Source organism: Hippoglossus hippoglossus, chromosome 13 (genome assembly GCF_009819705.1).
Source record: "Hippoglossus hippoglossus isolate fHipHip1 chromosome 13, fHipHip1.pri, whole genome shotgun sequence".
In the NCBI taxonomy this organism is placed as follows: domain Eukaryota; kingdom Metazoa; phylum Chordata; class Actinopteri; order Pleuronectiformes; family Pleuronectidae; genus Hippoglossus; species Hippoglossus hippoglossus.
The window spans coordinates 4,724,073-4,744,917 of NC_047163.1; positions in this window are offsets into that span (position 1 = coordinate 4,724,073).

The window sequence follows — 20,845 nt, forward strand, 5'->3', positions numbered from 1 at the left end:
TCATTAAGCCATAATAACTCAATACAACAATAAACCGTCAAGCTGGTAAATCTGCTCTAACGCTGTTTGTGTAATGTTTTCATACATTTTTTTTAATGTGACGCTTAATGGACCATCATGAATGACGGTAAATCTGCTGTTGTTTTTGTAATGTTATTTTAATTATTTTTATGTGGATTACATTGTGTCATATTTGACTTAAGTGATTACTGGAAGTCATCATGTGAAATGACTATGACCTGTACTTTGTTTTTGACTTTGTTTTGCCTGACAAAATGATTTAATCATGATCAAAATCAGGGATTTATTGTTGATTATTGTAATTGTGTCCTTTCATTAATACACGATCAATATATAAATATAATGTTGTATCTGTTTTTGATTTTGTAAAGTCCTAACCAGTCAAGATTAGGGCTCGGTGTGTTTACCTGTGTCCTACTATTAAATCATCATCAGTCAATAAAACAATATATTGTCGTACTAGTAAATTTGGTGTAATCCAGTTGTTTTTGTGATGTTTTTGTCAATGATGTGTTCAGGGGATCACATGTTGAGCCAAGTGATTAGAAGGAGTAACAGCGCATGAGAAACGACTTGTTATTGACCTTGTGTTGCGTAATATCAGTAATTATTATGTCATAATGAGTCAGAATGAGAATTTGGGCTAAGTGTTGTATCATGTTTAAAAAGTGCAGAGTCATATCAGTTATCGCAGGGCAGTTTCCACGACAACACTAAGTCCTCATTACAACATGCAAAGGTCATACAAAGTCCTAATATAACTTCAAAAACATAAATCAATACTCTTAAATTTGATTTATACAGTTTGGAATTTATCTCAAGGCACTTTAAAGAGTTAGGTCAAGACCGAACAATATCACTGAGAGAAACAACACTGGCTCCATGTATTTGTGAGTCATAACTAATATTATATTCACTAAGTTAAAATCATGATATTTCCCTTTTGAACTTTTAAAACATATTGTGTAAGTTTCTCAAAAAGCTGTTTTAAGCATTCCTACATGTTCACCAGTTCCCACCTGACAGCGATGTGCTTGTATTTATTTCTTGTTCGGGAGGATTTCCCTTCTTCAATAATTTAACTGAAGATGTAATATATCTAGAGGTAAATATATAATCAGCTGTAAATGTTTGACTTGTTTGTGAATTCTTCATGAATATTTCATGAGCAGGAGCATTTTAACATTAATTGTTACAGCCAAATTATTTTCAATTTGAACTTTAAGGTTTTTTTTAGTTTACCAGTCTAAATAAACATGCATTTGATATCTAAGGTCTTCCCCACCTCCCGATAAATAAGTAAAACGTACCAGAGTACAGCACAACTAAATATTTCAGGACCAGACAATGCTCCAAAGTGTTTTCTTCTTCAAGCTTTGCAGAAACCTCCGATGCTACAGTTTGGTGGGCTAGCGAGGAAAAGGACCATCTGTCCGGTTCCATCTGACTACACTTTTGTCTGGCGAGTTTCTGATCCTAAATCCATTACCATACACTTATCTCCAATTCCTAGTTTCTCCTTGTGGGTTAAAAAGACTGGTCAAGAGTTCCTGGCCCTGGAAGTGTGTTTGGTCACCCAGAGAACAAGAGAGGGGCCATGTGTGGCCTTTAATTCACTGCATTGTCTGCCAAAAGCTAATCTTGGCCAGACTCAGAGTCTTACTGCTCACGGCCTGTGAATGGGTGAGTGAAAAGTTAAATATGCTTTCAAATGTAAAACTCAAGACCGGCCCCGGTATTGTGGTCTTGTCGCTGGGGGAATGTGAGATTTGCCGTTGACCCGGGCAACAGGAGGGGAAGGGGCCATTTTGTGTTTGCGAAGCCACATTCAGGCTCGTGTTTGCAGGTGGTTCCCTGTAATCCATTGGTTATACCCTGATTTAATGTGGCCCTGTGCGTGAAGAATATATGGTGCAGGTTACAACTTGGATCACTCAACTATCAAAAAGAACTGATGTTATATTTTACTAGGTACACGAAATACACGTTTTTAAAACGGAGTTATTTAAGGTGACGTACATGAAACACCAAGTTTCCCCGTTTCATCCAAACTTCACTTAAATGCTCTTGTTTCATCAAAACCTTTTGTTGTTTGTGGAAAATTTGCAATTTGTGCCAATTCAATCATCCATCCATGAAAATAAGTTTCTAAAAGTGATGAGCACACAGAGAATCATCACCTGACTCTGCAGCTCCCTTCAGTTTGTGCAGTTTTAAAAGCAGTAGCGTGCCGTCAGGGTGAAGAAAGTGGAGAAGTGCTCGTGTCCCACTGACAAAGGCTGCTGCTGCTTGTCAAGCGGAGGGGAGAGCGGCATGTTGTGGGTGTTTGCACATGTGCATGGAGGATAAAAACCTGGAATCTCTGGTGGCAGACTGGATTTAGCTAGCTTAGCTAAACAGACAAGCTAGCTTTACAGACAAGTGTGTTCGACACGCTGCCCTTGACTCAGATTCCACCGTTCCGAGATCAGGTGTCTTGCACACAGTGTGATTTAACATGCGGTGTTACCTTGTGCATCGTGGAAAATTACTTCAATAAGCTTTTCTTCATAATGTATCAAACAATTTATATTGATTCATCATTTCTGTCTAGGATCAGTGAGACATTTAAGACATATTGCTAGAAGTAGTGCTGCTTCTTTAAGGGTGAAGTGAAATGCACGTGTAATTTAGACTATTTAGCAGTAAATAAATGCTACAACTCCTGAAAACCAAAACCAGTTTCCCGTACTCAGATGTCCGGGCCTTTCTCCCAGTGTTCATATGCTACGACCAGCAGACCTGCCCCCTCCACTATCTTTATACAAGGTTCAAATATAGTTCTGACAACAGGCTCTTAAGTTTCCATGGGATTCACTCATTTACTCCACTGCTATATTTAACCCAGTGGATGAAATAAATGAAAATTTCCCACCACAGTCACATACTGGTCCCCGTCAGGAACACTGCTCTCGGATGCACTGGTCCACTTCACAATTGTAAGATACTAAATTACAATATAACATTTAATAAAGCTTTAGTGCAGTAAACAGCTGACCTCCCTTCTCTTTCCACAGAGCTGTTCCTACCTTTAAAAGTCACCACACACCACTGCAGGTCACGGTTTGGCGGACCAACCAACTGTTTTTGGTTCACTCTCACAGTTTTTGTTTTGGCTGCAGCAAGCAGCTGCTTTGTGCGTTGAAAGCTGTAAAAAGCCACCACACACTCCCTGCTCACTGCCAACCAGACGACAGACAAAGCCAGCTGATAAATATTGTGGTATTTTAGCTGCGAGTTGGTAGATACCAAAAATAGAGCTAAGAAAAGGTGAAGAGTGGACTAAAAGCCACCAGGTCGAACGATGACTGATGAATCTGGCTCCTGCTGCTGGATGTTCAAACGCAGCACTTGAAATAAATCAGTAATTGCAGGTTTAATGTAAATAAAACGTTCCATACAATAAAAAATATCATATACCTACAGTAACAACATTCAGATTTTAGTATCTTTAGTTCTGGATGAGAGGAAGTGGTGGCAGTCATAACTACAGCATCAGCAAACCGAGGTGAAAACACCTGAGGCGGTGGAACCTCAAGACCCGAGATGATTTAAATACAGTATGTGTTACATGCAAAGAATATATAAACTGGTGCTTTGTAAATTAAGCCTCAACAAGGAGCTGGATATAAATCAACACATGTATTCATATCACAGATGTTGAGCTGTTCTCCTCATCACAACTCCAGATGCAGATACAGTAAGTGTTCAAGGGGAAGTGACGGTTATGCAACGTGGATGTGTGCAGTTGACTGCGATCATAATCACTCTGAATAATAGAACACGCTGCATGTGGATGAAGAATGGAGGCAGAAATGTAACCGTCGCTGTAAAAGATCCACATCGCTCGGCTTTGTCATTCATCATCAAACATCAGATCCGTGACATTCAAAATATTGTCTGAAGTATTTGATTAGCGTGTATTTTTCACATACAACACACAGAGTTCAGCCTGTTGTGAATATCTTACTCGGTGAATCAATTTTTCAGTCGCTGTGAACTTGTGAGATTTCACTCTTCTTGTGTGCTTTTAATATCCAAAGAAAAAAATAAATAAAGCGTGTTTGCTTTTGAATCAAAGCTTAGTGCTGTGCCTCAAATTATATGCCCCATAAAACTCCTAATTAGGGAATGCTTGGCAATGCTCTACTCCCACTCGCTGTCTTCTGTTTTTTTTTTCGGTCCCTTTCATTCTCCTACTTCTTTGGTAATGAACAAAGGCAATCATTAGAAAACATAAGCATATTGTATGTGGCGCGAAGTTCTCTCCGCTTGATATTTGTAAAGCAGTAGAGCAAACGTGACATTTTGTTGTATTTTCAGGAGATGAGTGCTTTTAATACACATCTTTTTACTGGACTTTTTTTTACAACACACCATCCTAAAGACTGGGCTTTGTTTTAAAGTCCACTGATTCTATCTGTTCAGGCTCAATATGTCCCTGCAACAGCTGCTAAGATACGGTTTATTCAGACTTGTGACTGTGGCTTCAAAGTGTTACCCACACAAACTGTGCCACTGCAGGGCTTATATTTAAATTTTTATGCCAAAAAAAAAGTCAAGTTAAATAAAAATGTAGGCGTATAAAGAAAACTTAGCTGTCAACCATAATTTAGATGCTGGAAATTGAATTACTTTCTTTTTTTATACACCACCGCAAGTGACTAAACAAAAACCTGCAGCAAAATTATAAACTAAAAACAGCAGCTCGGTGCAGAGCTGATTTAAATCTTCTGCTTCTCGAACCAATTAAGCAGCAATTTCCGCACAAAGTGTGGCAGCTGCAGAAATAACCTAAACATGAAATGCTAGTTATCCAACTTAGCCGGCCTAGGCTTCTCCAGCCTGATGAATAAAACCAGAAGCACTTCTGAAGTTTTGTCTTTATGAGTCAAATTCAGCGCAACGCTGTCAAAACATCGGCGGTTGCTTTAACTGTTTGCGACCATGAAAGATAAACGAGCAATTACCAGAGTACAAATCCTGCTACAGATCTGCAATAACATCTTTTAATTTACTCGGCAGCGATATTTCTTATTATAAATTTTAGATGGCGCTTATACGGATCCCTAAAATGATGTGTCATGTTTAAACGCAGCTGAGCTTAATGGTTATAAGGTGAGAAGCTGCGAGCACATGTTATTATGCAACTGAAAAGTAACAGAGGAGCACAAGTGCACAGAAAATCCAATATTAAAGAGGCTCCCTGTAGGAAGTAATATAGCAGAGAAGATGCTTCAAATAAATAAATTAACAGGCTCTTCCCTGCGATGTTGTTTCAGCTTCGAGACCCGAAACCAACATTTTCCAGTTTACAGGTTTAGTTTACATTTAAAAACATGTTTTGCTCAGACAAACGTGGCACAATGATCAAAAGAGCAAGTCAACACTTTTTGGAGTCATTTGGACGTTAATGAGGTGGTGAGGCCGATACGCTTAAGATGCTGCGTTTCATTTCTCCAGGAGAATTAACGTCTCATGGTTGTAAGCTCCAACAGTTTATATCCACGTCTGTGCACAACCGTGTAGCACACAGTGGAGAATGTAGGGAAGCCATGGAAGGAATTTAATAATATGAAGTGTTTTGCCTAATATGGACATAACAGAAGTGTTTTGTCATTTTACTAATTAATGAACACGTTTATAAAGATATCATGATTACATCGGGTGCCAACTTTAAAGAGACAAAGTTCTGTACACTTGTGTTTTGTTAGTCAAATTATAATTTAACTCTTTTAGAATTCAGAGTCCGAGAGACTTTCATTTGTTTGTGAAGATATTTTCCGATATTACGCAAAAACTGAACAGCCTTCCCCAACAGGAAGTGGAGGGAGGGGATATGAGCCAAGAGAAGACACAAGATATTTCGAAAAAAAAGGTCACATCAAGCAATATTCAATAACTTTCTTTAAATCTTTAAGATTAGGCATTTTAGGAAATTCTTCCAGATTTCCCATGGATTCATTTAAATCAGGCATCTTTAGAGACTGATTCTGAAGACTGACTGGCTTCATTGAATTTAAGCGGTGTGTCTCCTGAGCACCTGTAGTTACTACGGCCTCAAGACCCCTTCAAGTGTCAAAAATGTTCTGTCAAATCGTTGAACACGTTATTGTTTGGTTTCTAACGACAAATTTAGGCCGTTTTCAGAGCTGGTGCAGGGTGTGTGGGCTCATGGAAATTCTACAGTTGACACTAAAAACCACCATTATCTCAATTACATTCTCCTGCACAGCAAACCGAGGGTAACAAGTTTGTGATATAGTGCTTCAGTGTAGTACAGCTACAGCATCTCTTTAATAAGGACACACTTATTTACTGTGAAGCACCTTTCCAGCTCACTGGTCTTGATTCGGGAGCAAACTTGGACCGAAAACGTTGGTTAAATTACTATCAGAGAGACTTTGAGCTGTAATGAACTGTCCATTATCCGTTGGCTTTATTGCAAAGTGTTCCACTTAAAAGCAACTTGGCTAAAGCAGACTTTGTAAATTCAAACGCAATCTAGGTCTGCTTTTCATTTGGCTCAGCTGCCTCGGTGATTGCCACTTTCAGTGCTGCTGAGGAAAACAATTTTTAGAACCCTCCTCGTTGTCGTTCTCAGAAGAACCTCGCGCGCCGACACGAGGGAAAAACAATTTCTAGTTTGTTTGTTTGCTTTCAATTTTAAGCAAACCAGCTTGAGGACTTTTTTTTTTTTTTTCCTCACTCAAATTTCCAAGTCAAACCCGAGCTTCCATCACAAGTTCGGTGCACGGCAAACTTTCCCCTGCCGTTCTCATGCCTGTCAATTTGGAGCTGTTGCCCTCAAACTGTAATAGGATCACGGCTCGGAGCCACTTCCACATGATTGATGAAAGATTAAAAGGATTGTTGAGACTGAAGGCGCATTTAGCTCCCGCTGAGGTCCAATTTCTTGTCCTTGTGCCGGCGAGGAGGAGGACCGCCACCATGCAGATGAGAGGATCACTGCAGTGAATGCCGATGATATGAAACGGTTGTGGGAAAAAATCTTGGAGACGAGGCGATCGTTTGTAATCGGGACAACTCGGTTTCCCTCGGGAGGGAGCTCGTGTCAGTTATGGTCAAGGAGGTGATGGGGGGGGGGGGGGGGGGAATAGAGGAAAAAAGATTGTGAGTCTACAGTATGTGATAATAGTGTGGATTTCTGCCGTTGGTGATCGTGTCCATGTTTAACCCCTCGGGGGGGTACACATGACAGCTTCTTAAGAGAAGACAAATGGCCTCACACAAACCCAGTTGTCATCTGTCTTTGTTAACTGAGCTTTGTCCTTCACGCATTAGTACATTTGATTTAGATCAGACAGCTTTGCAGGGATCTGTCTTTAACGTCAACCACGTTAGAATCAGGCCGTTACAACATAAAGATATTATATATGGATAATAATTGTTCGCGCTATTTACCGTTCTAGATCATTCATGCAGAGCTCATGTAGTCATCTGTCAGGTCGGCTCTCGCACATGGTATCCATGTCACACTGCAGCTATAAGAGCCCTGTAATTAGTGGTCATACAGCTAAATATAGAAACCCCTAGTCGTATGAAATGAGGTGCTTATTATTTCTAGAGGAGGGTGTAGTTGTGTCATGCAACGATACGGGGGCCTAACATAACTTTGCACCTTGGATCGTCATCCACTCATTACTGCTGGACAGATTTATTTCAGCCAAGCACTTTATTAATGCTTTTTTATTGGCTTTATAAAGCTGCAGAATATTGCACCATGTGTCACTGTGGTCGCAGTGTGCGCGCCGCGTAATGGCGAAGCACACCAGCTGGCTTTTTTGTCTCAAACACAAACACACCGGGGTGAGTTTTGCCCTTGAAAGTCTGTCATGCCTGTGACCCGAGCCGTTTCTCTGCGGAGGCATATGATTAGCGGCGAACCAACAGAGATAACGACCGCGTGTCCGTCAAAATCAAGTCGCAGCTCGGTGCCTTGGCCCTGTGTGTTGTCTTAATATGAGCTGAAGTGTGGTGTCAGGGTCTGGGGTCAATTCACAGATTCAGCAGTGCATTAAGTCAGCGCCTAAGCCAGCTCACCGCTCGTGACATTTATTAATATGTGGCCCTAAGCAGAAAAGAGCTGTAAGATGTCACCAGGGACACACTTAGAGGCAAGAGAGTTGAATAGTAGCACAGCTCGCGCACTGATGCATGCAAATATATTGGATACTATACAAACGAGACAAATTATAATGTAGGCTTAGCTTGCAGTGTACGTACACACACACACACACACAGGGCTGGACACTTAGACACAATCATAAACTGTAAGTAGCACAACAATAATCTTTTTTTGAAGAAAGATTAGATCCTTATTGAGTCATCTGCAATTGATCGAGACAACTTAAAGGGACAATATCCTCGTGGAGGGAAAGCCCTTGATCAGCTCTCACAGTGTTTCGCTCTGAATATGAATGTAATCATGATTTTTAGATGCCTCTCTCTGAAGAACACTCGGAGCCATCAGCTATTATCTGCCAGCGCGCGGCATCTGTGGTCTGACCTCATCCGCTGCACTGTCCCTCACAAAATGGCTGAGTTATGACCGGCGTCGAGCGGAGCCGGGCTGCTCGCCTGTAAATGAGCGCAGCGCGTAACCGAGACTTCATGCGTGTCACGATCCGCCCATCATTGCTTTTTTACAGGGTTCGATTCGAGGCACAGGCCCAACATGTGAGTTATACATGCGTCAGACCGTGTACACAGTGTGTAGTATAAAAACAGATGTTTCGCAAAAACTACAAGACTGCATGAGGCGAAGAAGTGTGTTTGAGAACTCTTGACTTTAATCTAGAGTAGCAGCACAATAAATATATTTTGAATAATAAAAATCTGTTTTTTAAAAGCCAGAAAGAAAATGTATTACTTTGAATCTGTATCGACAAATCTCATCATCCAAAACTAAAAGTAAAAGTAACCATTTACTACCTGGTTCTTTGCTCAGGGCTTTAATTACACTGATTGCATGCATTATTCACTGTGGCCCAACAATGTGCATCACGTCACTTTGCACGTTATTGACAGAAAACACACCGTCTCCCTTTTGTGAGTCAATGTTAACATTTAAATCAAAAATCGCCCTTGATGTGAAGTCATACTTTCATTAAATGGCCATTTTCAAGCAACCATCTTCAAACAACTTTGATTTTTTTTGTTTAATGTCAGGATCCGTTATAAATATGCATGGTGGTGTTTTCCCACATTAAAGTTGCATGACCGGAGGATCAGTCAATCCAGCGTTGACTGTTACCACCTACACGGCAACTCTCCACAGACACCGACATCCAAACTCCAGTTATTGATCGCCACAACGTCGGCATCATAAAACCATGTTTGAACATGTTCTTTCGAACTCGACTGAGGTCCTGTTCGGCCTCGCAGCTAATTTCATCAACCATCTTTCCCTCTTTCAACTCTGAAACAGCAACACCGCAGGAGAAAGGCCATTTACAGATCATACATTATTTAACAGAGTGTCAGAAAACCTCTACACTACACACAACTCACCAAACTGGTCTATTTGCACTTCATAGCATCCAAAGTAGCTTAGATCTGTCTCAGTAAGTGGAGATGGGATGCTTAGCTCTAATCCAATCCTACCTTGCTGGCTTAGGGTTGCAAGACAAGGATGCATTTACATTTAATTCTTGCATAAATCTTGAACATAGCCCAGCAGAGTTGGCCTAAGTCTTGCAGGCTCACTTATTCTCATGAGGTCTTAGCTCAGGAAAACATCCTGAGCTTGGCAGCTTCAGCCGGTTCAATCAGCAGATGCTGAGTTTAGGCGCTTGATGTTAACATTTATGAGCATTTCATTGTGAATAAAACTCTCTGAACACATGAGTTACTACTCGAGGTGCAGGAAGAACTGGTCATTCTTCACTTTAAACCATTTCATGGACAAGTTCCTACTTTCCAGTTTAAAAACCAAACGTCAGACCCAGACACTTTCTGGGTCAGACGTGTTCACAACAATGGGAAAATGTCCGGGACCATTCAGGCAGGGGGGGGGCTGGTAGTTCATGTAGCAGGCAGGACATGATGTACGCTGCTGACAGCACAGTGTTTTTGTTAGTAGCATATTGACACCGGCGCCAAAAGCTCTCGAATCTCGCAAATCATTCCAAGTTGACATCTTTGTTCTGCGCTTGCTACATGTACAGCATCTCAATTCCCCCTGAGACACTTGTACTCTTTTTGGGGTACTTGTTTTTTCCACGTTTGCGTCTGTCAAGAACTCGAACCACTCGCTCACCTGCTTTTTCCTCACATAAGACATTTTACTAGAGGGCTGGCAGGAGACATATAAACAGACTATATTTATCCATAGTGATTTTCTAACCTTATTGACCAACTCAAAGCACTTTTCAGTAGACACATGATATTTTCCTTTGCACACAGGCGTCAGGGTCATTCGGGAGTTGAGTATCTTGCCCAAGGACTGGAGGAGCCAGGTATCGAACCAACGGCCTTCTGGTTAGTGGACGACTCGCTCTATCTCAGCTGCCCCCTACATTTTGGGGGCTGGACAACTGCCTAGACTTCAGTGCTTGTCTGAAAACAGCTCAGTCATCCCAGGGAATTGCTTGAAGAGTCTGGAATGTGAGAAGAATCTATGCTAATGTTCTGAATCATCTTTCATTATTTAGAAACAGTCACCTGCTCAGTAATTTCACCGCCGCCTTTGATAATGCCCTCAAACCAAGCACTGTCTATTATCTCCACCGAGCTTTAATGAGCTAGCTTCTCCATATTTTGGATCATTAATTTAGCACTAACCCAGTTTTTTAACATCAATATTGATTTGAGTATTAGGCAACATGAGGGATGGGGTTTAGCAGAGTTTCAGCTTCTCCTCATCATGTTCCCTGTTAGCATTCAGTGGAGAAATTAGGCTATTTGCTAAATGGTTTGGCTGAGAGACTCTTTGCTCCACTCAAGACAAATTGCCTCGCCGAGTGTTTGACGGTGGTGTTGCATGTGTGCGAACCAGGTGATATACAGCATCACCAATATAAACCTGAACCTCACAACTCTGCAAGCATGAGCTCTCGGAATTAGTAGAGCAGCCAGCACCCGATATAAACGCTCCTGAATATCATTTTCTTCGTATGATTAAAAGCTCTCCTTGTATTTCACATCTTGCCACTTTCAAACTGTGAGGGGTCACGGCTAATTGCCGTTCCTGTCAGTAATTTTCTTAAATTACAGCCAAAAATACCCATTAAGGAGCTCTGTCCTCTGTTTCCGAGCCGGTTCATTATTATCTGAGATTAATAAGGAGTTTGACATTAACGGGTGATGTAAGAAATCTATTGATGTCTCAGTTAGAGATGATACAATGATGGGGAAACGCTTCAAACGTTTTTTGAACATCAGAAGGTTTGAAGCATTTTGAAGTATAGAGCAGTTAGAAAAGAAAACTTGAATCCATGACTAATCATTTTTTGTTATATATCCGATTACATTTTATAGAAAGCATTGTACTGCAGCTATTCAAGGATCTGATGTTGTATTGTTGTGATACTGACATCAATAGCTCTAAAGTGTTTTTCAGACTTCCTTGTGCATTGATGTGAAATCGCAAATATTACATTTGTAACATAAGGAAAACGCTCAATATCTCATTGACAGAAACCTCCATAAATTATATAAACTATAGTTTAACCTTTAATTATTCAGGACAGCTTGACTTCCCCTGTTGAAGCTTGTTCCAGCATGTGGGCAGATATTATATGTGATCAATACTGTGGACAGTATGTACAGATATCCAATGCCTGCTCGTTACTACAAACCAGAATAACAAATATTCTGTAATACAATTCAGAAGAATAAAGGAAAATGCTCCGTGAGCAGAGGTGTAGTTAGTTTACTGTTGTATGCATCCATACAGACATTTTATCACATATATACATACCCTGGATATAAAAAGTTTATTAAAAACACATGATTAAGAATTATACATTAATATACAAGTTTGTTTAATGTCTATCTTTTATATTTGCATATACTTTTAATATGTTGCTGGGATTTTGGATGGATGTACATGTATGTTACATATATGTTTTACAATACAAGCATATATTATATATACATCTGCATAAACACATGTAGGTTAAAAATGTATGATTGACATACATGCATTTCTTTCACATGTATAAATGTAAGGAAAACATACGTTGAGCAAAAACATACATATTATATGTATTTGAATTCCTTATGCAAAATATCAACGTTAAGAGATTAAAAATATATTTTTATATGTGTTACATGTAAAAAAAATACTTAAATACATGATATATATATGTAAAAACTAGTCAAATATATACATAAATATTTATATGGGCTGGACATGTGTCAATATATGAAAGTATTCCAATTACTGATAGGTTTTATATACAATTCTTACATGAATAGTGTTTATCTTCATATGAACATATATTGTATACATGAAGTAAAGTAATATATGTACAACATATGTACATATATATAACTTTTCCGAATGAGCAGACTATTTGTTTACAAGTCAAACTGAATAGTTTAAGTGACCAACTATTTGCCGTTCACCAGATGACAGGAACTCCTTCTGTGGTTTTACTGTATATTTTACATTTGAATTGAAAACCAGAAAACAATGTCCTCCTTCCAGAGAGGCAGATTGTCAGAAAGTGACTCGACTTTTAACTTTTCAATCAGCTTCCCCTCATCCTTGAACAAATTAAATTTCCTTGTATTGACAAGCAGGCAGATATTGGCAGAACCGGCTCTTCTCCTCCACACAGGACAACATCTACCACCACATCACGTTTACACCAAATTAGCACCGATGCAGAAGAGCTCTATTCTATTCGGTATTGACCAGCACAGACTGTGTTTCCGCCCACTTGCTTACAGCCTCCAGCAGAAAAGATTGTGTGAGATGACCCGTTCTGTCGTGTGACCCCATTCAGGGCAGCACCTGTGAGTTTGCTCACCGAGCGTCGGGCCTGATAAATGAGTCTGTGGTGATGAGCAGCTGATGGAGTGAATAGCAAAGGTCACGCCGGTCGGGGAGGCTCCATCCTGCTCTCCCGTTTCAATCTGGACCCTCACCACCTTTTGCAAAAGCTTGATAACCCTGGGCAAAGGTCAGCCCGGTGGAGCCAAATATCCATCATTTGGTTGGGACTCTATCTTCTCCATCAGCCTGAGTTCACACGCAACTTCCTCGGTTGAAGCAATATACAGAAAGAGGGGAATTTAATTTAGTGCAACTGCGTCTCTGCCAAATTAGGCTGCATGCTGCTTGCACTCAGGTGAAGCCACTAACTAACAAGGCCCCGCAGGGTGGTTGGTAGCAATAGACGCTGGAAGCATGCAGAGCGTTTATGGCATTTTTTTTTTGTTTCTTAAAGTAAATTACTTTTTCACATGCGTGCACCCATTGAGTTTTATCACCACTTCATCCACAGGGATTAAGCATTTATCACGAAGGCTTTCAGTATCGTGAGGCCTCGCATTTTAGAAGAAAATCAGATTCGCAAAAAGATATTTTGTCATCTTTGTGGTGGTGATGTCCTCGTTTGTTCTATATTCTATGTTTGTGATCATGTGGATGCACGAGAGAGCCACAGTGAGCGAGAGAGAGAGAGAGGGACACAGGAAGTGATGAGGTGAGAAGGGGAGGGAGAGTGTAATTTGTATGGCAGTGCCGACACCTCCCAGCACATATGGACACAGGAGACAATTGACCCGAACACTGTCTGCACTCACCCGTGCTCGCAACTGAAGATGGTCCTGATAAAATGTCATCTTTCAAATGGTCATGTGGCAACCTGTGGCCCCCACAGCCCGCCCGCAGCCCAGATTGGAAGAGGCAGGTGTGAATACTTTGAAGATAATGCCCTTTGCAAACTCCCACAGTTTTTGAATTTGCATCACAGAGAACAACTGCAAAATGTCAGTGGTCAGTCAATTCAAATAATCGGCGCCGCGGAATATAAAGCACGGCATATCCATAGTGTTGATAGAAAATGTAATGAAATGACCCCTCGTCCCCGAGAAAATAGTGAAAACTCATTTGCTCCGGTGAGTCAGTTTCAGGACGGGGAAAATGTGAAGGGTAATTCATCCATGGAAATTAAACACATCCCTGGGGTAACGTATCTAAATATGCAGGGGAAATTGTTTGTTTCTTTCCTTCAGTGTTTTCCAGCATAGCAAGTGGAACAACAAGTAGTTATGGGGGTGGAGGGGGGGTTGTTCTATTTTCATTTGTTTGCATTTATATATATAAAAAAACTCGGAGCAGTTTTCACAGCGTTTACAAAAGCACCATGAGCTATATACATGATAACAGCACAGAGCTGTCGAACAAAGCCACGTTACAATGGCCTATTGAATTCTGCACAAGTTCAGATCCCCGGGTCATTAGGGAGCCCTGCGTGTGGCTGCCTGCGCATTCCACAGCTACAGTGCGATTGTTTGGCTTCATTAATGCACATGAGCCGCTCCCAGGCAGCCTCGTCAATGCTAATCAGCACATTGGTTTGCTCGGCGGCCGGCCGCTGTCTTTTGATCAAGTTAATATCGGTCGAAGTCGGAGGGGAACCTTGCACCCAAAGGACAGAGGGCAGAGGAGGAGGAGGAGGAGGAATATTTGGCGTTTCCTTTCACCACATCTGCCTAAAACAAACCAGGTGAGGAAATAAAACCAGTCGTCTCCTGTGGTTTTCTTTTTTGTCATTTCTCTTGCAAGCGAAATTAACAGAAAAAAGAGCTTTTTCCTTATTTGCCCTTTGGTGAGAAAGATGCGATCTGTTCTCTGTTTAATGGTGCCACAGTTCATTAGCCTGTGATTTTAAGCTGTGCGTTTGCAGCATGACTCCCCTGCCTCAGATGTGTAATATTTATGCCTTAAAGTGATACTCTACCCAAAATGTGTCTTTGGAGAATGAAACACTCACCGGCTGAAGTGTTGCCGACACACGCAGCATCTCAGAGGCTCAGCGCGGCCGAACCTGAGAGAAACAATGAATTCAGCCATTAAAATAAATGACTGATTGTCATTTTCTTGTGTTATTGACAACTCAAAGTACTTTACATACATATTTACATACAAATTCATACATGCTGCAATATTCTTTTCAAACACACACGTACACTATTTGTAGAAGATGTAGGGGAACCTTGCACAGCCATCCAGTGCCCGAGGACACTTAGGCATACGGACCAGAAGGGCAGGGGCTCGAACCACCGACATATAATTGACGACCTGCTCTATCTCCAGTGCTCCCAAACTTTTTAGAATCCAATTTGAGCCCATAAACCTCAGGCTAAATGTAGGAACAGCTGATTGTACAGCAGTATTTTCACTTTAATTCTGCCCAGTAAAGGTCTCTCAAATAAAATAGAACCCTATCTTATCCATTTATTTAAGGCTTGGCCAAGAAAAATTGACTTCAACCATTTTTACTTTTCAAATTTTTGCCGTTTAAGTTTTACCGACACTAAACAAATCCTTTTAGGATCCTATTTATGCATTTATTACTTTGGTTATGATGTTTACTTATCTGGTTTCTGGATAAATTAATGTTATGTTCATGTCCGATGTCAAATTTTCTCTTGCATTCTTTTGATATCCTGACCACAATCTGCTTTTTCCCTGCTCCGAACTGATGGTGATTATAATCAGCCTTTAAAAACTCAGCTGACCTCTGTTACTGTGTAATATTACTTGATGCAGATTGATAACAACTATGTTTGAGATGAAAAAAAGTAATTTCAGAGAGTGTGAAGCGCTCAATGCTTTACAATCAGCCCACACACTCAAAAGAGCAATGTTGCCATAGGTGGGAGTGAGAACGCAGCCTGAACACTGTGCAGAGTGCTTAGCCAGAAAATGACAGCTCCATCTTAGCTACTTAAAAACACATATCATTAATAAAAAAGGCAAAAACAACAGATTACTCACATTGCACTTGATTCATTTTACGCCCACTCACGTTCACAGTTGCACACACACACAGAATAAACGTGTTAACAGTGATCAAAAAGTAAAACAGACTGTCGACATCGTACCAGGGAGTTGAGAACACACTTGGCTTATATGCACTGTGGCAGCTCCCTGATATTCTGACAGACTCTCTCCCACACAAGCTTCGCATGGAAATGAGTGGCACTCGGTGAAATATGGACTTTTAACAGTTTGGAGCCTGTAAAGTTAGACACTGTAATTTCTTCTCAGTGTTTAAATAGTAATACTATATGTGGCTGGGGCTGGACACAGGTTAAGTAGAATGGCACAGTACAAAGAATACCTACCTCCTAGATATCAATCCCCTTTTATATTCATCAAGATCCATGAATTATTCCCAGGGATATTTATGAAAATGTCAAAGATTTAGATTAATCTGAGCCAGACTAAAGAAAGAAAGTGACAAACAGGTTATATATCACTATAAAAGAGAAAATCTGACATATATCAATATTTGCTATGAATACGATGTGAACAACAGAATCTAAAAGATAATTTTCATTGTAAATCAAATGTTCAAACAGCATTTCTAATTCTGTTTTTGCACATGGACAATGACAATAAATTTCACGTTTTCGTTCGAAAGGTGAATTTGACCTTGAAAACAAATGCACAGATTTGTGTCAATTTAAAATAGTGTATTAATAGTTATTCAGTAATCCTGCAGACAAACAAACAAACAACAACAAAGAAACGGGGGGGGGGGGGGGGGGGGGGGTAAACATTCGAGATTGAACAGCGTCTACGGACTTGAACAATCGCCCGTTCATCACTTCATGTGCCAAACCCAGTGTTGATCAAACGTCCAGAGAGTAAACAGCCCATAACAGGAGTGGAATGGTGCAAGAGGGAGCTGAAGACAAAAGGAGCCGTGGGCGCTGATAGATGGGGGTGAGCGAGCACATGAATCTGGCCGGGATCACACACACATCCATCCCCACCTGTCAGGGAGTGACTAATTTCCAAGTGGGAGCCGGGCACTGGCAAGCCAAGTGCCTCGGGTCAGAAGAGCCACTTGGGTTACAGCGAGGTCCTCTGCACTGGCTGGGAGGATAATGGCCGGGTGCTTACATGACACACCACCTTGTTACAGAGGCTGCCTCAGCGATGGAGCCACATATCTGATCAATCACACCACGACTTGTCACAGCTGGGTAACGCAGCCTGGACGGAGCGCAGCTCAAAAACTTAAGGACCTCCCGTCGTCCTGGAGCTGATAGAAATAGGACGGAGGGGAGAATGTGAATTAATATGTGTGACGGATTTGCGACGAGAAAAAAAAAAAGAAACGGGTAAATGAAGTGAGATGGAAATGAAACTGGAGGTTTTTTTAAAAACACCAAGACAACATTACACACAAAAAAACACACACACTATCGACTGTGTATGAAGATAGACGACATGACAGCTCCCCAAAAGTGAAGCCAAACCATTTGGATCACCTCCTGGTGGCTGGCTGCAGTATAGGTCACAAACCGCGCCTCCTCCATGTTATCGGATGGGATATGGACCAAACTAAACCTCAAAGTACACATAGAATTAATGTTTTTTATCATTTCAGGAGGTTGAGGTGTTTATTTACTAGTAAGTTTGGTTTGAATTTGTCACAAAGACACTGGCACCAAATTACATCGAAAGCAGAACGTTTTTAAATTCAGGACACTCGTTAATTTCGGTACAGCTAAGATTGTATTTGTCAGTTAATAATTCAATTTCCGTCCAATTCGTTCATTCTCATTCGTTGTTTAAATGATTGAACCGTTAGTGCGGCTGCTATCTTCCAAAGCAACGACTGCTGTTGCTGCTGCTACTGCTACTGTACTTGTTCCTTCTATTGTGAGTGTTTTATGTAGTTGAGAGTGAATTCTGTCATTTGCGAGGCACTTGTACGTCACTTCAAGTACAAGGATGTTACTCCAAGGACTCGTGGCGCTCGTGTGTCAAGTGAAACATGGAAGCGAATGTTTTTGTAAAAAGACTTCTCCTTGATCTGCCGCGGCGCCGATTGTTCCTCATTTGGACAAACGCATCCGCCAAATGAATAAATGCAAATTCACATCCACCGCTATCACTCGTCTAGTACAAATAATGCTGGTTTAGCTTTAATCGCAGCATGAAATGTTCCACTGTCCCTCCCAACAAGATAAAGAACAAAAGCCTTCCAATAACGATGAAGAATAATTGAGTCTGCACACACAAAATGACTTTAAGAGAGATATTAATTTGCCCAGTGAGATCTCCTCCAACGGCCTGTGCATAAAACCACAGGGACCTTGTAAAAAAAGGACCTGATTACATTTTGTTTGCCGTCTAGACGGTGGAAACATGAACGCAGAGGCCAAATAACAGCATAATGAAAATGCTTCCCGATCGTTCTACTATCTTAAGCGACTCAAGCATCTATAAACGGAAACAAAAATAATTTTCCAGCGCTTCCAGAATAACACATGCAGGATAATGATCTCTTAGGGTCTTGTGACCACCAGGGCAATAAACCTGAGCACTGGATTATAGGTTGCTCTCTGAACTGCACTGAAATTACATCCTCCCCTCCACCTTCCTCACTTCTTGCTATAATAAAAAAACAAAATGCCTCTGACCTCTGCTCTCATAATGACAAACTGCTTGTAATGACGGGGATCTGGGAAGCAGAATTTGTATTGAAATGTGAACCTAACGCTCCAAATATATAGAGACTGCAACATGATAAATACAGTAGTGTGCGTAGTAGCATTGTAATCTGATTCTCTGTTGTATTTTGGTCATATCATTGACGTCTGAATTGATTGTACAGCTCCAGATGAGGCTGCTCACATTGAAGGGACCTGCAATAAAAGTCTAATAGAGAAGGTGAAGGCGACTCACTTCCAGCTGAGACATTTGTTAAAGGGGGAGGACATCACTCCAGGCACCGGCAGCCACCGTCAGCTGATTCAAATTCAGATTTAAAAGCAGATAAGATTGTATGTACGTGTTAAGGAGAGCAAATCTCAATTTGAAAGTCTCACCTCTACTACATTACTCCCCCCGTTTTCACAAGTGCGTTCACAGCCGTGGATAAACACGGGGTGAGGGAGCCGTGCAACTCTGAGTTGAAGTTAACAGGTGAATAGTTCTGCTGCTAAAACCAATACAAATTTAGACTCGTTTTTTTTATGCTCGCAGGATGATGAGAGAGTGTGAAACTGTACAAATAAAGAAACAGAAGTGCATATTGCTGCTATTGTGAGTAAAGCTGCTTCTCAGTCGTGCACTGAACTCCAGATATTCTCCTGAATTCATCCAGAGGGGCTGTGAGTGAGAAAAACAAATGTCCAAGACAGTTGCTCCAGACATTCTCAGGAACTTTGTCTGCCCCCTCGTAAAATGTCCGGAGAATGTCTCAGGGAGTAACGACATCTCTTAACATGCGCCTGACACAAAACTGGAAGAATATAAATATCTCCGGATGTAAAAGAGGTGACGTTCATGTAGAAGATGCTGAAGATTATAACAATGTGAGAAGACAATGAGACTCGAGAACCTTTGATGATAAAAGCCAATTACGGATCACAAAGAAAACATGCTAACTGCCTCTTGGAAAGAAAGCAACACGTTTCTTACGGGTGTAAATTACATTACCATAAAATCCGCTGCACGTATTTATTTCAAAATGTGTGTGAGCTGTAGCTACTTATCATGTCTATATATAATGCAAGCTTGTGCCCGTAAGTTAAAAACTGCCAAACTGAAGAAAACAGCACTATTACCAGAAATGGATTTTCCCATTTACAGTAATCTAAAACTATCTCTTCCATTGGACACCTACTGAAAGTGTGTTCCTGGCACTAACACAGTATTAACACAGGTGGGAAATGTTTAAACCTACACATTCCAGAATAAGGACAAACCACTAATAGAGGAAAATACCACTGTGCTAAATACATTTCCAAAAAAAAAACTCATAAGGGCAAAGCTGTGCCCAACAAACTGTGTCAGGCAAGCACACAAGTGGAGTACAGGACTATTTTGGACTCAGACAGAAAACACATCATCCTCTAAACCGGCCTAATAAGCCGCCTGAACTCAACCGGTTCCCGCGGGTGTGGAGGCTGGGGGCTCGTCCTGATACAGAGAGAGAGCGGGGAGGGGGGAGCGGGGCGGGGGGGATGCAGGTCCTGCTTCTTGTCTGCTGCCGGGGGAGGCGAGTGTAACGCAGCGAGGGCAGCTGAGAAAACATTTCACTGGAGACAGACAGTCCCAACCTGCCGTTCACCCAACAGCTGGAATAATAAATGTCCTGATTTAAGATGGGTTGAATGTACCTCTGTGCAACACAAATAATCTCAAGACTGTGTCGACTGACGCCTGTGTTATGTATTAGCTCCTTAAATCACACGATATCAGAGGCCGGTTTTTACGTCAGATAATAAAACTAAAAAGCTAAAAAAGCAAAATAAAAAGCACCGTGACCTAAAGAGGATATAAGTAAAACTCTGCTTTTGTAGTTTTGGCAACATTTTTGGTGATAAATTGTCACTGATGTTAACATTTTCTTATTTTTTGCTCCTGAAATTTGAGCTTTTGTGGTGGGGGGGTGCCGTCTCTGTTTTCTTTTCAGCAGCGGTTGCCATCACATCTCATGTTAACTCCGCTGTTCTGTATTCATGCCTATATTTATTCAGGACAAGAAAAGCAAGCAGCTGTCAGAAAACACACAAGCGGGGGGGATTTTTTTTACAGGGTGTATGATATTTAAATGTT